At 41.6% G+C, this 19,122-nt stretch overlaps 1 protein-coding gene and 1 long non-coding RNA gene across 5 annotated transcripts in view; both read right to left on the bottom strand.

The window, feature by feature from the left end:
• Positions 1-19,122, bottom strand: part of NBDY (negative regulator of P-body association) — a 57,444-nt gene that overhangs the window by 16,143 nt on the left and 22,179 nt on the right. For 2 of the 4 annotated variants that reach the window (XM_061410278.1, XM_061410280.1), the window contains one exon: positions 7,965-8,119. The exons of the other annotated variants lie outside the window; for them this stretch is intronic. The gene's annotated coding sequence lies outside the window, so the exon portion shown is untranslated. The remainder of the gene's footprint in view (positions 1-7,964; positions 8,120-19,122) is intronic. 4 annotated transcript variants of the gene reach the window in all.
• Positions 14,491-19,122, bottom strand: part of LOC133243404 (uncharacterized) — a 149,692-nt gene continuing 145,060 nt past the window's right edge. The window contains exon 2 of the long non-coding RNA XR_009735074.1: positions 14,491-18,048. This is a non-coding gene — a long non-coding RNA (uncharacterized LOC133243404). The remainder of the gene's footprint in view (positions 18,049-19,122) is intronic.

Below are 19,122 nucleotides of genomic sequence, written 5' to 3'. Positions count from 1 at the left end.
ATGTTAACATGTATTATCTAAGTAGAAAATAAAAGGCTTTAACAAGAAGTACCTAGACAAAATGAAAAATCCCACTACTAAAGGCAAATATATAGCAAAGACTGAGATTCCACCTCTTAAATCAGCCAGTATGAAAATTAAAAGTAAAAATAAAATGCAAAATCAAATATAACTGTAATAATCAGTAAAGGGACAAACATAAAGATGTAAAATGTAACATCAAAAACATAAAGTATAGTGGAAGGTAGTAATATTAATAAATTTAGGTCCTTTAGTACTTGCTTGAAGTTCAAACACTACCTGTTTAAAACAAGTAGATATAGTAATAGATCAACATATGTGAATCCCATGGTAGGCACAAATCAAAAATCTATGATACATACACAAAAACAAATGAGAAAGGAATACAAGCATACCACTAAAGAAAATCAATGAACTACAAAATAAAGAAAAAGGAAGAACTACAAAAAACAACTGGAAAAACATGTAGTTAAATGGCAATAAGTACATAATATCCATAATTATTTTACGTCAAAAGACATACGTGCATGCTAAGTCTGCTTGAGTCATGTCTGACTCTGTGTGACCCTATGGACAGTAGCCTGCCAGGACCCTCTGTTCATGGGATTCTCCAGGCAAGATACTGGAGTGGATTGCTGTGCCCTTCTCCAGGGGATCTTCCTGATCCAAGAATCAAACAGTTGTAAAGGAACACGTTGGTGATGCAGGGGAGAAGTATATTTGGGTTAATGTTCTCACAATGTAAAACGTTTAGGTGAAGGGCAGGAAACAAAATTACTTCAAAGGAAGTGAAGCAGCTACTTGAGAAAAGGTTGAGTCGGATTAGATTTCAGGAGCGCTTCTGTTGCAAGAGGTACAAAAAAGGTTAAAGAAGAATTCACAATTTTCTCATTGGTGTTCACCAAAAAAAGCAGTGACTGTAATTACTCTAACACAAATGGGGTATACCTTTGCCACAGGATCCAGATGCTGGCTATAATAACCTGTGGATCTATGGTGAACCCTCTGTTTATAGGTGAGTACCCCAAGGGCATCCCCTATCTTTTCAAATAGAGAAAGGAAAAAAAAAGAATATGATAATTGGGATGCCCAAGTTTAGGTGGGTCCATCAAATTCTACCTTAAGGCCTTGAAAGCTTCATGATCTAGTTCTATAAAACTGGGTCCAAATTGTTACAGCTGAGTAAAAATTTGGACATTTGGCCATAAGAGAGAAACTGCAATCCAGTATCAGCAACAACTAACCAGAGAAAACCTTGGTGTTTGTGCATTGTATGAGGTTTTCAAAAAATTAGGGCAACATAAAGTCTATCTAAATCTAGCTGAAACTCTTTTTCTAACATCAGAAACCCTTTCTGAGGAATTCAAGCCTCAGAGGCAGCATTCAAGATAGCTTTCTCAAACATGGATTTGGGAAACCTACAGTTTTGCTTTCGCAGCATTATGACATTTTAAGGTTAAAAGCTTTAGCAAGTGGATGCTGTCTTTCTGTGAGGAGGCATGAGAAAGAGAGCAAAGAAGCATATTATCTGTATATTAAAACAAAATAAAGCCTCTATGGAACTTTATGTCTTCCAGAACAGCCAACAGGTTGTGTGAGGAATAAGGACACTCAGTATAACCCTGAAGCATTACTGTCCAGAAAATTGATTCTGCTCCCAAGTAAAGCAAAAAGCTATTGAGTACACACTTCCATTAGCTGGAAAATTATGGTAAAGAATTTATTTCCAATAGGAATGAACTTTAGTAATGTATGAGGATTATAGATCATAGGAATAACTATGTTGTTATCTCCATAAAGGTTGCAAACAAAGTTCAAGACTCAGCTCTTAGGTTTTATCAACTGTAAAATGAGTGTTACCTTAGAAAGTGCAAGGGATAATGAGGATTTCAACACTGTAAACTTCTTTCAATGGCTTTATGGAGAAGGGATTATTTATAGGATATTAATTAATGCTGGGAATGGATGATAGAGTGTTCCAAATGAATTTCAAGGTGAAGTTCTCTGTAATTTTTATGAAAATCAGTTGGCTATTTTGCCAAAAAGGAAAGTAACAGCTGATACAATAGTGAAAAATAATTAGCGTTTATGCAAAAATATCCACAATAAATATCCTAACTTTAAACCTAATGCAACTAGAAAAAGAACAACCAAAAAACAAAGTTAGTGGAAAGAAATCATAAATATCAGAGCATATATGAAGAAAATAATACAAAAGATAAAATAAACTAAAAGCTGGTTCTCTGAAGATATAATAATAATAATAAACCTCTGGTCAGACTCCTCAAGAAAAAAAAGGGTTCAAATAAATAAAAGTAGAAAGTTAAAAAATGAAGTTACAATGGAAACCACATAAATAAAATCATAAAAGATTACTGGAAGCAAATATATGGAAATGAAATACACAATCCAGAAGAAATGAATACTTAGAAATGTACACCCTACCAAGACTGAAACAGGAAAACAGAAAAACTGAATAGGTCAATGACAAGTAAAAAATTGAAAATGATTTTAAAAACCAGCTTAGCCAGGCTCCTGGATATAGAGGCAACAGCCTGTAAGTATACAGTGAAATGTGTATTGTTCCCTTCATGCCCTTGGTCTTGGGAACCTAAAGGGAGCAGGGCACGACTTGAGGAGGCTCCTACTGGCTCACCTCTGGACTTTAAGAGCTCCCATAAGCATGACAGCTGTAAGGAATGCAAAGTCAAGAGATATTTTTGCAAGCCTTGAGCTTCTCTTGCTGTTTCATTGCCAAGTAATTCATGGAACACCTTCAGTTTTATTTATGTTTAGTTCTTGGGGTTTTTCTGGAGGATGGCAGGGATCTCCACCACCAGAGAAGGGAGATGTCAATGATGCAGGGGAAGAGTGGAAACTGAACCACACTACTTACTGCTTTCTCCTACACCTGTACCTCCCCCTTAACCAAAGAGCAGAAGAGCAAGGACACTGAGGACACTAGGCCAGCTAAAAGAAACTGAAAGGCAGAGTGGGAAGCAGTAATTCACTACCACTGTGGTCATGCCACCTCCAAGCTCCAACCTCCAACACTGTCTGCCCCTGGGCCCTGTGCAAGGGCGCTTCATTGTGTCTCTCACACAACATACACAAGGAATGACAGGGAAACACAAGCTGCCTGGAGCCCAAAGGATACGCTGCCAGGCAGCCCCTTGTCAGGAGTGGTCCCTCCTGAGTGCCTTCCAGGGCTCCAGACTGACCAACGGACAAACCAACCAACCAACCGGGCAGGAGGCCTGGTGGGCCTCCAGAAGGCAAAAGGAGAGGCGCGGCCAAGTTTGCATGCCTTGAGCATGTCAGGGCTAAAGAGCCCGGGGCGTGCACGCGGGGCTCAGCAAAGCTAGGGAGGACTCCAGGAACTGTAGGTTAAAAGTGGGAGGTGAAGGGCACACATGAGAGGGATGAGGTAATAATCTCTGATGGCAATTAAAGGATGGTTGTGAGGGAATTCCCCTCACTCCCACAGGAAAAGTAAAAGTGTTGGCAGCGTTGATGCTCTCAGACACCTGCCCAACCCTGCCTTCAGGACACAGGGAAGAACTGAAAGGAAGGAGCTGAAAGTGGAGAGCAAACTGAAAGCACAAGAAAGAACCACAGTGGAGGTGAAGTGTAAAGGGGGTCTCCAGTGCACTGTGTCCCAAGTAGGCTGGTGGAACCAACCGTGGCCTCCTAAGAGAAGAGCCATCAGCCAAAGAGTCATCAGCCAGGGCAGAGCCTCAGCCATGCAGGCAAGGGGCTGAACCCCATCCAGAGAGAGGCCTCTTCTGTGATGCCCTAGTGCCCAACTGGGAAGTGGAAAGACAAACAGAAAAGGGGCAAGGAGGAAGGACAGGGAACAAGGAAGGAAAGGCAACCATCGGGTCTGCCGAGACTTGGTGGAATGGGTGCCAGCACGGGGGTTGGGGGTGTGGTGGGGCCTGCACAGGCATGTTTTCAGGAATGCAACCTTTGTGTGGGTGTGTGCCCCAGTTCAGGACAGTAAGCCCGGGCAAAGGCAGGGGAAGGTGTGAAGTGATTCAGAGTAGGGATTCCACCACTTGCTGGTCCCAATCCCTGCCCTCCTTCCTTCCTCCCTGCATCTTCCCCAAGTAAGTGTTCCACAAGTCCTGATGTTTAATGCCTGGGAAAGATCCACCTCAGGTCCTACCTGATAGGAAGGTGGTGACTTTGGTTTTAGTGGGTTGTTTGCTATGTGTTTGGTTTCTCTCACCAATTTCGAATGTTGGCCTACTTTCTGGGACAGCTTGGCATAAGTAGAAGAATGTCTGAAACTGCCACTCAGTTCTAAGAGTCCTTAAGATACTTCCGAGTGTGGGAAATTCCTGGGACGTGGATTTGCTCCTCAGTTCTAAGAGTCCTTAAGATACTGAGTGTGGGAAATCCCTGGGACGTGGATTTGCTTTCCTTTGGAGCTCCCTCCTGTTCGGGTTACACATCTAGGAAGACTTTAAAGGAGCAAAGAAAGGAACCATTGAGGAACTTACAAAAGAGACTCGGGTTCACCTTCCACACTGGTCTCTCACGAGGCACTGGGTGGCATGGGCACGACATCCTTAAACACTCAGGCCATGGTGACCACTTGCTTTCCCTTGCACCTGCGGACCAAAACAATGTCCCTGGCCTTTTCCATGAACAAAGACTGTGGCCCTGCCCTCAGCCACTGCAGCTGCCCCGAAAAGTGTCACCCTGAGAGGGATTCAGGATGGGGAAGAGCAAGATACGGGGCCTGGATAGTTCAGATGTGAATCTAGGAATGATTTCAGTGGGCCCAAACTCTGAAACCTTTCCACACAGAGAATGAGATGTCTGGCTGTTTTCTGTGTATATATGTATGTATGTATGTTTACTGGCTTTTGCTGGCCTGGGATGGGGGGAGGGGTGGAATGGGGGGGGTGGACAGTGGACTAGCAGTAACCTTTCAGTGTTCCCCACGTTTTAATTTTTTCCTCTCTTTTTTTCAACAAAAACTCCTAAAATAGGCTGGCTCCTTCCTCCCTTACCTCTGGGGAAACCTTTCCTCAGAGCTATCAGAGCAGATGTGGCCCTGTGGCTGTACCCCTCAGGAAGGTCCCCGAATGAAAGGAAACTGTCAGCTTTCAGGTTGTGTGTTTTCCTTCTTTGCCCACATCCCAAAACTCTCTGGATAAAGGCCCTGATTCCCTTGTCATGATTGCCATGCCCGCTTGTGTGTGTGTGTGTGTGTGTGTGTGTGTGTGTCTGTTTAAGGGGGATCCATAATTCCCCTGGGGTGGGGGTGAGCTTCCAGGGTGAATACTAGGCTACTGTCAGGGGTTAGGTTTCGAAGCTAAGAGACCTACATGGCAAACCAAGCCACCAAACTCCCTTCTTGCCACCTGACCCCTTCAATCCCCAAGCCCGCCTCCTCTCTCCCTTCCCCCTAAACTCCACCTACTCCCCAGAGGATAAAAATTAATAGGACTGCTAGCAGAGGGAGGGCACCTGGAAAGATTGAAGGTGACATGCGGACGGGTTCCTGGTGCAGAACTGAAGCCTGCAAGAGCCTGGCTACCAAGGCCTGTGGGCAGAAAAGACCCAGATGGCAAACCTGTGGACAAATGTAGGCGAGGCCAAGTGGGGCATTCCCAAAGATTCCACCTGTGTGATACATGCCATCCCCCAAAGTCCCACCCATGGGCACAGAATGAGTGCTCAGAGGTACCATGCTGGGAGGCAGCCTGGTGGCCTCTTCCAGACCCTCGAGACTCCTGGAAAGATTCCCCCTTATTACAGAAGGGGTAAAAAACTTCTGGACCTCCCTGGGACCTGCTTGCCTCTGTCCCACCAGATCCTCGGGAGAACAGGGGTTGCTGCCTAGAAGAGCACAGTGCAGACAAGCAAGAGAGGCTGGGAGGAGCCCGAAGATACAAAGAAGAAACTGCAAGCCTACTGGTGGGATCTCTGCAGGGTTGTTGGTGTTCACGTGAAGGCAGTCAAGAACAGCCTAGCTACACCTGCAGGTTATCCCTAAGTGGCCAAGGTTATGAGGAGCCCAGCTGAAATGGAGCTGGGTGCTGTGTGAGCTGGACTATCAGTGGTGATGAGGGTATTGGGATATTGCTCCCGCTGCTGCTCATGATGATGGTGATGATGGGGAGAGTGAGGAGGAAGGGGGGTGGCAGGAGAAGCAAGAAGAGGAGGAGGAGAAAGGTGACCTGAGCGTTTCCTCATCTCCACCCCCATCCCATACTCTGTCTGGCAGCTAAAGGAAGGAGAGGAAGGCTTGCTGGGGCCTAGGAAAGGGGCGACTGCCATTTCTGGAGCCACAGTGCCACCCAGCGGAACGTGTATCTCAAAAGTCCATGCAGCAGACACCTGTCTTCTGCCAGGCCTCCAGGGATCAGCAAGGCTGTGCTGGGCCTTCTGAGCTCTGCCCAAGCTGAAGGTTCTCCTTCCCCACCCCACCCCCACCCCAAGTTCAGAAGCCTAAAGTGACCCCTGCCCCACCACGGGAAAGACAAGAGCTCTAGGAGCCTTGGACCCTGCCGATAGCACAGGGAACGACCAGCTCAGGGGGCGGAGCTTCCCCTGTCTGTCATTTTGGGCTGGACCCAGAGAGATTCTGCAATTTTTCCTGTGGTGTCCCTGCTGGGGAGTGCCGGGGTGCCCTGCCTGGGACCACAGTGGGGGTCAGGCGGCCTCTTTCCTCACTGGGAGCTGAGGGGCTTTGAGGTTCTGGGACTGGGGCCAGTTACACTTGGCACTCCCAGTGACAGCCATCTCGGGCTGCCCCTGAGGTATCTGAGGGCCTTCCACAACTGCGGAACCACGGTCCAGTCTCCCATGGAGCGCACAGATGAAGGGACAGCCGGGAGCCCGTTGCCCATGTGCACCCTCAGGATGACACAACACCCATCCCCACCCCCCTCAACCCCCACAGGGCCAGTTTCTTTCCAATCCATGGCTGTCTCCATCACTTGAGCCCAGATGACTGGCTTTGACAGAGACAAGCTCCACTTAATGGCAGCATGGCTCCCCAAATGCCAACCGAGGGCTGGACCCTGCCTCCATCATCCCATCAGGCCTTGATCCTCCTCCCCTTCCAAGGCAAAACCACTATCAGACCAACACAGACAACCCCGTGAAGGACGGGAGAAAAGGACAGAATGACCACTGGTCAGGAGGCTGGACGTCCTGCAGGTCTTTCCCCCTTCTTTGCCTCCAACCCGTTTTTTTCTTCACGCCTGCTCTTGGGAGAAGTAAAATCCTAAGTAACTTTCAGAAGCCTAAGGGGACGCCCTCCCCACAATGGGAAAGACAGATCTAGGAGCCCTGGATCCTACTGGCTTTGACATGACTTTATCTCTTTCCTACTTGCTTATCTTTTCTTAGGTGTTTCATAGAGTAAGTCTTCTCATAATTTAGTTTGTTAAATGTTACTTTTTTTTCCCTTTTTGACTTCTGATTTATATATCCGTCTTACTGAACAGTTTTCTTTTCCAAATAGTTACTATTTCATTTCTTCTTTATTCAATTGTGGTGAAATTCATGTATCATGAAAGTAACTACTTCTGAAGTGAACAGTGGCATCTATCACATTCACAATGTTGTGTAACCTCCACCTGTATCTAATTTCTTTTTTAAATTTATTTTTATTTTTTAATTTATTTATTTAAATTGGAGGCTAATTACTTTACAATATTGTAGTGGTTTTGCCACACATTGACATGAATCAGCCATGGGTGTACATGTGTTCCCCATCCTGAACCCCCCTCCCACCTCCCTCCCCATCCCTACATTTTAGCAGGAAAAGGAAATTCCCTATCCATTAAGCAGTTTGCCACTTCCCTACTCACCACCCACCGCTAGTTGCATTCCACATCTACAAATTTACCCATTCTGGACATCTCATATCAGTGAATCATACAGTAAGTGACCTTTTCTGTCTACATCCTTTCACTTACGTTTTTGAGGTTCATCCATGTTGTAGCATGTATAAGAACACCATTCCTTTTCATGGCTGAATATTATATTTGGGTCTTCCCCAGTGGCTCAGTGGTAAAGAATCCACCTGCAGATGCAGGAGACGTGGGTTCGATCCCTGGGTCAGGAAGATACCCTGGAGAAAGACATGGCAACCCACTCCAGTTTTGCAAGAAAATCCCATGGACAGAGGAGCCTGGTGGGCTACAGTCCATAGGGTCTCAAAGAGTCAGACATGACTGAAGCAACTGACCACAAACTATAATATTTGATTTTATTGTATATACCACAATTTCTTTATCAATTCGTTTCTTCGAGTTGTTTTCACATTTTAGCTATTGTTAATAGTGCTGCTCTGAACATTAATGTGAAAGAATTTGTTTCAGTATCTATTTCAGCCCTTTTGGGTTTATATCTAGGAATGGAATTTCTGGGTTGAAGCAATTCTATGTTAACTTTTAGAGAAACAGGAAAACTTTTTGCATAGCACCTGCATCATTTCACTTTTCTATTAGTAATTTTATCAGTATTTCAATTTCTCTATGTCCTCCCCAACACTTATTTCCTTTATTTCCCCCCAATTATAGCCATCCTAGTGGGTTTGTAAAGTTATGGTCTAGATTTGTATTTCCTTTATGACTAATGATGTTCAGCACGTTTTAAAGTCTTATTGACCATTTGTATATCTTCTTTAGAGAAATGTCTAATTCAAGTTTCTCCATTTTTCTTAAAATTGTACTGTTCACTGCTCTGTTGTTGAGTTGCAATTTTTTTTTTCATATTCTGGATATAGGCCCTTACCAGATATATAATTTGCAAATATTTTCTGCCATTCTGTAGGCTGTCTTCTCTTTATTATAGACCTTTGCTGAATAAAAGTTCTCAATTTTGATAAATCCATCTATTTTTGTTCTTTTATTGTTATTGCTTTCAGTGTCCTATTCAAACATTACCAAATCCAAGGTAAAGAAGATTTATATTTGCTTCTAAAAATTTTATGTTTTAGCTCTTGTAGTTAGGTCATTATTTCATTTTGAGTTGAATTTCTTATATTCATCTGTACATGGATACCCAGTTTTTCCAACATCATTTGTTCAACAGACTGTGCTTACTCCACTAAATGGTCTTGGCACCCTTGTTGAAGTTCATCTGATCCATATAGGTTTGTTTCTGGACTCTCAAGTCTATTTGTCTATCTTTATGCCAGTACTACACTGTTTTGATTACTGTAGTTTTAAAATCAAGAAGTGTGAGTCCTACGACTTTGTTCTTTTCCAAAACTGTTCAAGCTGTTTGGGATTCCTTTAAGTGTCCATACAAATTTTAGAATGCATTTTTTCTATTTCTGCAAAAAAAAAAGATGCCATTCAAATTTGGATAGAGACTGGATTGAATCTGTATATCACTTTCAGTAGTATGGATATCTTAACAATATCAAGGCTTCCAATCCATGAACATGGAATGTTTTTCCATTTGTCTTCTTTAATTTCTTTCGTCAACATTTTGTAGCTTTGAGTGTACAGGTCTTTGACCTACTTGGTTAAATTTATTCTATGTATTTATTTTGGGGAGATACTATTGTAAAGAGGGCTGTTTTCTAGATTTTCCTTTTGGATTGTTCATTGCTGGTGTATAGAAACTTAGCTGAACATTGTGTGCTGATTTTGTATCCTGCAACTTTACTGAATTATTAGCTCTAGCAGGGTTTTTTTTTTTTTTGGTGTGAGAATCCTGTGGGATTTTATATAGGATTATGTGATCTGCAAATGGAGACCGTCTTACTTCTTTCTTTCCAATTTGGATTCCTATTATTTCTTTTTTCTTCACAATTGCTTTGGTTAAAACATCCAGTGTAATGTTGAACCACGGTGGTGAAAGGCAGCATCCTTGTCTTCTTGATCTAAAGAGTAATGTTTTTACTCACTTATTATTAAGAATGATGTTAGCGGTTTGTTGTTCATATGTGTGTGCATGCTCAGTCTCTCAGTCATTTCCAACTCTTTGCAACCCTACAGACTGTAGCCCCCAGGCTCCTCTGTTCATGAGATTCTCCAGGCAAGAATACTGAAGTGGATTGTCATTTTCTTCCAGGAATCTTCTTGACCCAGGGATCAAACACATGTCACCTGCATTGTCAGGCAGATTCTTTACCACTGAGTCACCTGGGGTTCATAGATGCCTTTTATTACATTGACGAAGTTCTTGCTATTCCTAGTTTTCTGACTTTTTTTTCCAATTGCGAAATAGTATTGGACTTTGTCAAATGCTTTTTCTGCATCAATTGTGATTATTGTTTCCTTTCTTCATTTTGTTAGTGTGATGTGTTACAATGATTGATTTTCTTATAATGAACCACCCTTCTTTATTTCTGAGGTAAATCTCACCTCATCATAGTATATTGTTGTTCAGTCACTCAGCCATGTCCAACTCTTTGTTTGCCTGTGGACTACAGCACACCAGGCTTCCCTGTCCTTCACCATCTCTTAGAGCTTGCTCAAACTCATGTCCATTGAGTAGGTGATGCCATCCAAACAGGTCATCCTTTGTCATCCCCTTCACCTCCTGCCTTCAATCTTTCCCAGCATCGGGGTCTTTTCTAATGAGTCAACTCTTCGCATCAGGTGTCCAAAGTACTGGAGCTTTAGCTTCAGCATCAGTCCTTTTAATGAATATTCAAGATTGCTTTCCTTTATGATTGACTGGTTTGATCTCCTTCCTGTCCAAGGGACTCTCAAGAGTCTTCAATACCACAGTTCAAAAACAGCAATTCTTCAGTGCTCAACCTTCTTTATGGTCCAACTCTCACATCCACACATGACTAAATGGACCTTTGTTGGCAAAATAATGTCTCTGCCTTTTAATATGCTGTCTAGGTTGGTCATAGATTTTCTTCCAAGGAGCAAGTGTCTTAATTTCATGGCTGCAGTCACAGTCTGCAGTGATTTTGGAAGAAAATAAAGCTTGTCATTGTTTCAATTTTTTCCCCTTCTATTTGCCATGAAGTGATGGAACTGGATGCCATGATATTAGTTTTCTAAATGTTGAGTCTTTAGCCAGCTTTTTCACTAGCCTCTTTCATTTTCATCAAGAGGCTCTTCAGTTCCTCTTTGCTTTCTGCCATAAGGGTGGTGTCATCTGCATATCTGAGGTTATTGATATTTCTCCTGGCAATCTTGATTCCAGCTTGTGCTTCATCCAGCCTGGCATTTCTTATGATGTATTCTGCATATAAGTTAAATTCTTTCCCAATTTGGAACCAGTCTGGTGTTCCATGTCCAGTTCTAACTGTTGCTTCTTGACCTGCATACAAGTTTCTCAGGAGGAAGGTAAGGTGACCATCTCTTGAAAAATTTTCCAGTTTATTGTGTTCCACACAGTCAAAGGCTTTAACGTAGTCAGTGAAGAAGAAGTAAATGTTTTTTCTGGAATTTTTTGCTTTCTCTATGATCCAATAGATATTGGCAATTTGATCTCTGGTTCCTCTGTCCTTTCTAAATCCAGCTTGAATATCTGGAAGTTCTTGGTTCAGGTGCTATTGAAGCCTAGCTTGGAGAATTTTGAGCATTACTTTGCTAGCATGTGAAATGAGTGCAATTGTGTTGTAGTTTGAACATGCTTTGGCACTGCCTTTCTTTGGGAATCCCTTTTCTTTGGGATTGCCTTTGCATCATGGTGTATAATCAATCTATTTCTCTCTCTCTCTCTACATAAGTTTCCGTGTTATTGATTTCTAGTTTTATTACATTGTCATGGGTGAAGATACACTGTATGATTTAAATTTGTGAAGTAACACATGGCCAATCCTAGAGAATGTTCCTGGCACTTGAGAGAAATATGTACACTGCTATTGTTGCAAGGACTGTGATATACTTGTCTGTTAGGTCTACTTGTTTATAGTGGTGTGTAAGTCTGCCATTTCCTTATTGGTCTTCTGTTTACATGTGTTATTAATTATTGAGAATAGAGTATTTGTCTCCAACTATTACTGTCTATTCCTCCCTTCAATTCTCTCCTTTCTTACAGCATACTTTCCTATCTCCACTCTTGATCTCATATGATCTCACTTCTGTCAGACTATTAATTATAGCCACTTTCTCCTAGCTCCCTTTCTATTTGATATTTCCCATAAACATTTAAATATGCTCATCTTTTCCTTCTTAAAAAAATGACCCTTTACCTTATAGTCCCCTTCAGTTATAACTTTTTCTCTTTCTTCCTACGTATCATAGCTCAGATTCTTGAAAGCACTGTCAGTTCTCTCTTTGACCACTTCCTCACATTCCCTCCACAAATTCCTCTACTTATTACAATCTTTTCTCTGTCTCCTCAGTGAATCTGCTCTTGATAAAGTCACAAACATCTTTTGACAAATTCAGTGATTGTTGTCTCCTTTCTTCCCCAACATCAATGGACACTTTTAAGTGGGCTTCCCTGATAGCTCAGATGGTAAAGAATCCACTTGCAATGCAGGAGATATCTGTTCAGTTCCTGTCAGGAAAATTCCCTGGAGAAGGCACAGGCTACCCACTCCAGTATTCTTGGGCTTCCCTGGTGGCTCAGATGGTAAAGAACACACCTGCAATGTGGGAGACCTGGGTTCAATCCCTGGGTTTGGAAGATTCCCTGGAGGAGGGCATGGCAACCCATTCCAGTATTCTGGCCTGGAGAATCCCCATGGACAGAGGAGCTTGACAGGCTACAGTCCACAGGGTTGAAAAGAGTCAAACACAACTGAGTGACTAAGCAAAATGACAAAACTCTTTGACATTGTTGATTATTTCTTTTTTCTTGGGGTAATGTCTTCTCTCAGGTTTCAAGACACTTCATTTCCTGCTTTCCTTCCTTACTTCTTTGCCTATTCAATTCCTTTGCAGGATCTTCTTCTGTCAGTCATTTCATCATTGGTGTTTTTCAGAATTCAATTCTTGCTTTCTTCTCACAATACACATTCCTCATGACTGCAGCTCCCATATATATGCTGACAACTTCCATCACATGCTGGTAACATCCAAATATGCATTCCTTGCCTATAATGCTGACATTCTAATGAACATGCACACTTGAATATCCCACAGGTATCTCAAATTGATTACGGATGAAAATGAAATAATTTGTCAACTTTCTTCACCTGCGTGTCCCCCAATTATAAAGTAAGTTTAATCCAAACATTATCCCTTCCAAGAACCCTTCTCTTAGAGCTTATGATCCCTCCTTTGTGCTTCCTATCTTTATCTTCTCCCTTACAAGATGATTTTTTCTCCAGCACTAGACTGTATGATCTTCAAGGCAGATGCACGGTTTAGTGAGCTGTGTGCCCAACACACAGTAAGTTCTCAGTCAGTATTGATTAAATAGAATCAGTTACACCTCAATGTTGTAGCAGCACCGTGGTGTCTAAAGAAAATGGTGCTTTGACCTAATTGTACCCATTGTATTGACCTGAAGGAGACCTAAGCCTTTCTCTTTCTGAGTTTGAATTACAGCTTTGATGTAGTCTTTCTTGGTTTTTGTCCTTGTTTCTAATGTAAAAGTGTTTAACTGCTTCTTGGTTGTATTGGGTGGCATTGGAATAAGATTTTAACTAGGTATTCTTGAATTGCTTTTACAATAAACCAATTTTATAATCTTTAGATTTATCAGCTTTTTACATTTGTGTAAAGGAAAAATAGAAATAAAAAAATAGAACTGAGTTAACTTAAAATTAATATCTTCTCTACCCCAGAAAAATGTGAAGAACTCTTCTACAGTTTCTTCAAAAGTTTTTTATATTTAATTTTGCATTATCATAGACAATATATGTGCTGTGCTGTGATAAGTCACTTCAGTCATGTCTGGTTCTTTGCAACCCTACAGACTATAGCCCACCAGCCTCCTCTGTCTATGGGATTCTCCAGGCAAGCATACTGGAGTGGGTTGCCATGCCCTCCTCCAGGGAATCTTCCCGACCCAGGGATAGAACCTGCATTTCTTATGTTTCCTGCATTGGCAGGTGGGTTCTTCACCACTAGCACCACCTGGGAAGCCATGTGCCAGATTATTTTATTTCAGTGTGAGGATACCCATCCAAATGTTCTTAGACTTTTTGATTCTACTTATTTAAGAGTTGTTAAAGTATTTGTTTCCCTCTTTGAGCATTACCCTCATGAACTATTTCAGTATATTGTGCCCTCATAGGCACCATTATGGTTTTTATAAGGCTTCACATAAAAACCTGTCAGACAAAAGAGCACATAGTCTGTGATTCCATTTATGCAAACTTCAAAAACAGGCAAAACTAACCAATGGTGATAGAAGTCACAATAATGGTTACTTCTCAAGGGTACTGACTTGGAACAGGCAGAAATGGGCCTTCAGAGTTATTGGAAATGTTCTATATTTTAAGTGGTGATATTTATACAAGCATGTATATATATACACATATTCATTGAACTACATACTTAAAATATAGTACTTCACTGTGAGTTATATCTCAATTAATAAGTAAAACAAATACAACGAACCTATGGATTCTTGTTGTGTACTTTATTTTTCTTTTACACTCCTAATCAACCAGATGACAAGATACTACACTGAGAATTTGATTGAAATCAATGTGCACCTACCAAGTGTATGTATGATATGTATACCACGCAGAGAAGTAGCAAAGAGGAATTAGTCACCTCTAGATGCAGAGGACAGGAAATAAGGAAATATTTCCCTGAGACTAGCACAACTGAGCAGAGCTTGAAGAACAAAGACCATGAGGTAGACACGGGTCTAAAGGTATTGGAGAGAGCCAAATGTACAAAAGATTGGAATGAAATAACAAAATATGTTCAAGGACAGCCTAGTGGAATATAATATACAAGAAGAGGGTTGGAGAAGTCCAGGATGGAGTGTAGGAATTAAAAGCAACAAGCAAGGCTAAATTAAGAGGCTTTTGAGAGAATCTTAGATCATGCTAATATTTTATTATATAAAACAGGAAGTCATTAAAGGATTTTGAGTAGGGAAAAATATGGTTAGGTATTTATTCTAGAGGCTGTGCCACAGCTCAACAGGCGGTAGTGGAACAGGCTGGAGGTCAGTTAGAAAACTATTATTGTCATTTAGGAGAAAAATGGTAATGGTCCAAACCATGGTATGGAAACAGAGATCTGAGAATGGAAAAGAAGACCAAATGGGTGGCTCCAAAAATAATCCAAAGCCCATCAATTCTTTTACCATTCCCAAAACCTTCCTTATTTGTCTTCAGAAGCTTGTAAGTATTGAACAAAAGAGGGACAAAATCATCAAGGAAGAACTTGCTTTTCTCCTCTCATGCTTTTGAAATGAAAATATTCTACCTGTTTTTCTAGAGGAACCCTTATCTCTGCCATCTTTTTAAAATACAAATTTTGAAAAAGGGTAGGTAATTTGGAACTTGTCGAGGACAAATAAATGTCTTCAGTGTATTTTTCATAAATGCCAGTAAAAAATTATTTAACCTAGATAGGTGACCTTGATTTGTATATAAATACTCATAAATATGAAGGAAACTAGCGAGAGTAAATTTCATGTTCATGTGATCTAAAAAATATTCAGTATTATATTAATATCTAGTATGCACTTTTTAGTTTGATTAATATAAATGTCTTTATATACTATCACATATAAAAGAGATGGTTAGAAGTTGCTATATAACAGATAACTCAGCCTGGCACTCTGTGATGACCTAGAGGGGTGGGATGGGCAGGGGAAGTGGGGCTCAAGAGGGAGGAGATATATGTGTAATTATGGCTGATTTTCGTTGTTGTATGGCAGAAATCAACACAACATTGTAAAATCAATTTTCCTCTAATTAAAAAATAAAATGTTGTACCTACGTTTACTAGAGCTCAAATGAGACCTTTCTGTATCTGTTCTGACAGCAAGGAAAATAACTTGGCATGATGAAATTTTTATAAGTGAATTAAATGCAAGTGAAGTAAGAGCTTTTAGGTGAACTTTTTAGAAGTAATTATGCTTTAGGAATATCTACTTAAAAATAATCTCTCCGGGGTGATAGGGATAGAATGTTGCAAAGAAGCCAATACTGACTCCATGCTGGAACTGCTTCTTTCACTTGCTTTTGTTATTACAGTCATACATAATGGCCTGCTTCAAAGGACCCTGTTCCTCTGCCTGACTATAAACTAATGTGCCTTTGTTCAGCTCATAGAAAGACAATCAGACCCTGCTCACTTGTGAATAGAAGAGATTAACACATCCCTTCCAAAAGCTGACCCTTCCTGCAGATGTTTTATAAGACTGAAGATCCTTTTTACTTTACTTCCTCACTTCCCCTCCCTCTTTATTCTGCCTTTTAACTTTAGTTCCTCATTGCTTCTCTCTGACTCTATAAAAGAACCTGGATCCAGACACCAACAAAATGGTTACTTTGAGACATTAGTCTGCCGTCTTTTTGGTCAGAAGGCTTTCCGAATAAAGTCATATTCCTTGCTTCAATACCTCTCTTGGATTTATCGCCCTGTTATGCAACAAGTACAGTAAGCTTGGACACGGAAACAAATTTGGTGAGCCAGCACAGGAGCCTTACTGCTCATGGCTAGCTGGCCCCGATCAGGGAATATTTAGACAAGGCCCTAAGCAGCTTCTAGGACCATTTGTCCTGAGGATCTATTCTTCAAGATTCCCTGAAGCGGCACCAGCTACCCCAGCACTTGGGAGTTGAGACAAGGAACCAACAAACTTCTACAAGTCAACAGACTTGATTTTGTTCAAGGGTAAATCTACTCAATTTGATGGCCCATTCAGTCAATTTGCTTGTTTGTCTGCCCTTTTGTGTTATGAGTCAGTGGTCTCAATTTTGGAGGTGAAGTTGCTCTGCTGTACACACCAGGAACATATTCCCCCCTTCAATTTGGGCTTTTCCTTTATGGGAAAAGCCAATTTGGTTGGGGTACCCTGTTGGAAAGCTGAAGTGTTGTTGGACTCTACATTGAACCAGTTCATTGGGGAATTACTTCTTGTAAGACAAGCCTACCCTCATTGGAATTAGTTCATTTGTTTCATAGGGTAAATTTATCCACCTGATTTTGGAACCGGTTCATCTGTGCATCAATGCTGGAATTTGTTTGTGCTGTCTTTCTTGGAATTTGCACATGTCTTTTGTGTTTTGGCGTTATCAAACTTATAAAAATGGGAAATATTTAATCTATCCCTAAGGAAAGCTCTTTAGGGCATATATTAGATATACTAAGATCAGAAGAGCAATGGCCCCAGAATGGCTCACAATTATAGTCTCTCAGATAGAAGTACAAAGGAAAGGAACTCCCTGAAAATGAAGAGGCCCTAGGGCTCCCTTGGACTTGAGGCATCTGATTCTAGTTCCACTACAGCAGCCCCAGGTAACTTTGACAGTGGGGAGCATCAGCTCCAGTTTAGGGAGCTCCCCCTGAGAGGGAAAACTCGGAGCATTTGGACAAAGGTCACAGGTCTAATGTGACTTTCTGGTTGGCTAGGTTTTGGTTTATTCTGGTACTTTGGTAATACATAGACATCTGGTACTCTTTCCTCTAAGGCTTCTTCTACATCTTCTTGCTTCTTTCTCCTCGAACCCTCTGCAAACAGGTAAGTGGCTATGGAAGCAATTGAGGAACTCTGGCCAGGGTTCCTCTCTGGTGTGTTCTGAAGGCCCAAAGGTCACTGTGCCCCAGTAGCTGCCACCTAAGCGGGTGAGGGCTCTCCTTTCCTCTCCCTCCCTTAAGCTGAAGACCAGGCCAATTAATATCATGTGGGCACAAGTCAGGCACAGAAAAGCCATTAGGGTGCCTGCCACTTGCAGACTCCAGTGACAGGATAAAGGAATCATGAAATGGACTACAGTATTAGAGTATCTGTCCCCAACAAGACAACTTCTGTGAAACTCAGATACATATTGGTTCAAGCAAAACACTGAGCCCACTCCCCTGACAGACAAGTTCCCAGTAGGATTACAAGGCAGATTCCTCAGCCTGTCTTCCCTGTTGCCTTCACCTCTTTCCCTCTCAGTCGAGATTAATTTTGCAGAAGCCTGAGTGTTGTCACTCGGCCATCCCAGGAGGCCTTCTCCCCTATGAGAGAGAAGGAGGGGTGAAACTTTCCTAAGGTAGCCACTCAATTCTTTCAAAAAAATAAAAAGGGAAAAAAACAAAACTTGTTTTACAATGTAGTCTTTATAGCACCAGAAGGGAGGCTCCAAAAAGTCCTTTTACCACTTCCAAAATCTTGCCTGTTCATCTTAAGAGTCATGTAAATATTTTTAAAAGGGGGAAACAAAATCATCCTAGGAAGAAATTGCCTGTATCACTGAGAAGCAAATGCCTTCTCTGGTCTTCTCAAAAACCATTATCTCTGCTTTTTGTTTTTTAATGTAAATTTTAGAGTTATTGTTGTTCAGTCCCTAAGTCCTGTCCTACTCTGCAAGCCCATGAACTGCAGCATGTCAGGCTTCCCTGTCCTTCACTATCTCCCTGAGTTTGATCAAACTTATGTCCACTGAGTCAGTGATGCCATTCAAACATCTTGTCCTCTATGGCACCCTTCTCCTCCTGCCTTCAATGTTTCCCAACATCAGAGTCCAATGAGTTGGCTCTTCTCAGCAGGTGGCCAAAGTACTGGAGCTTCAGCTTTAGTATCAGTCTTTCCAATGAATATTCAAGGTTGACTTCCTTTAGGATTGACTGGTTTGATCTCCTTACTGTCCAAGAGACTCTCTCAAGAGTCTTCTTCAGCACTCAGCCTTCTTTAAGGTCCAACTCTCACACCCATACATGACTATTGGTAAAATGATAGCTTCGACTATACAGACCTTTGCCGGCAAATTGATGTCTCTTCTTTCTAATATACTGTTCAGGTTTGTCATAGCTTTTCTTCCAAGGAGCAAGAGTCTTTTAATTTCATGGCTGAAGTCGCCATCTACAGTGATTTGGGAGCCCAAGAAAATGAAATCTAATACTTATTCCCCATTTATTTGCTGTGAAGTGATGGGACCAGATGCCATGATCTTCTTTTTTTGAATGTTGAATTTTAAGCCAGCTTTTTCACTCTCCTCTTTCACCTTCATCAAGAGGCTCTTTAATTCCTCTTCATTGTCTGTCAATAAAGTGGTATCATCTGCATATCTGAGGCTGTTGATAG

This window comes from Bos javanicus, chromosome X (genome assembly GCF_032452875.1).
Source record: "Bos javanicus breed banteng chromosome X, ARS-OSU_banteng_1.0, whole genome shotgun sequence".
Taxonomy (NCBI): domain Eukaryota; kingdom Metazoa; phylum Chordata; class Mammalia; order Artiodactyla; family Bovidae; genus Bos; species Bos javanicus.
Note: the sequence above shows the minus strand (reverse complement) of the source record. Positions and strands in the feature narration are given on the sequence as shown.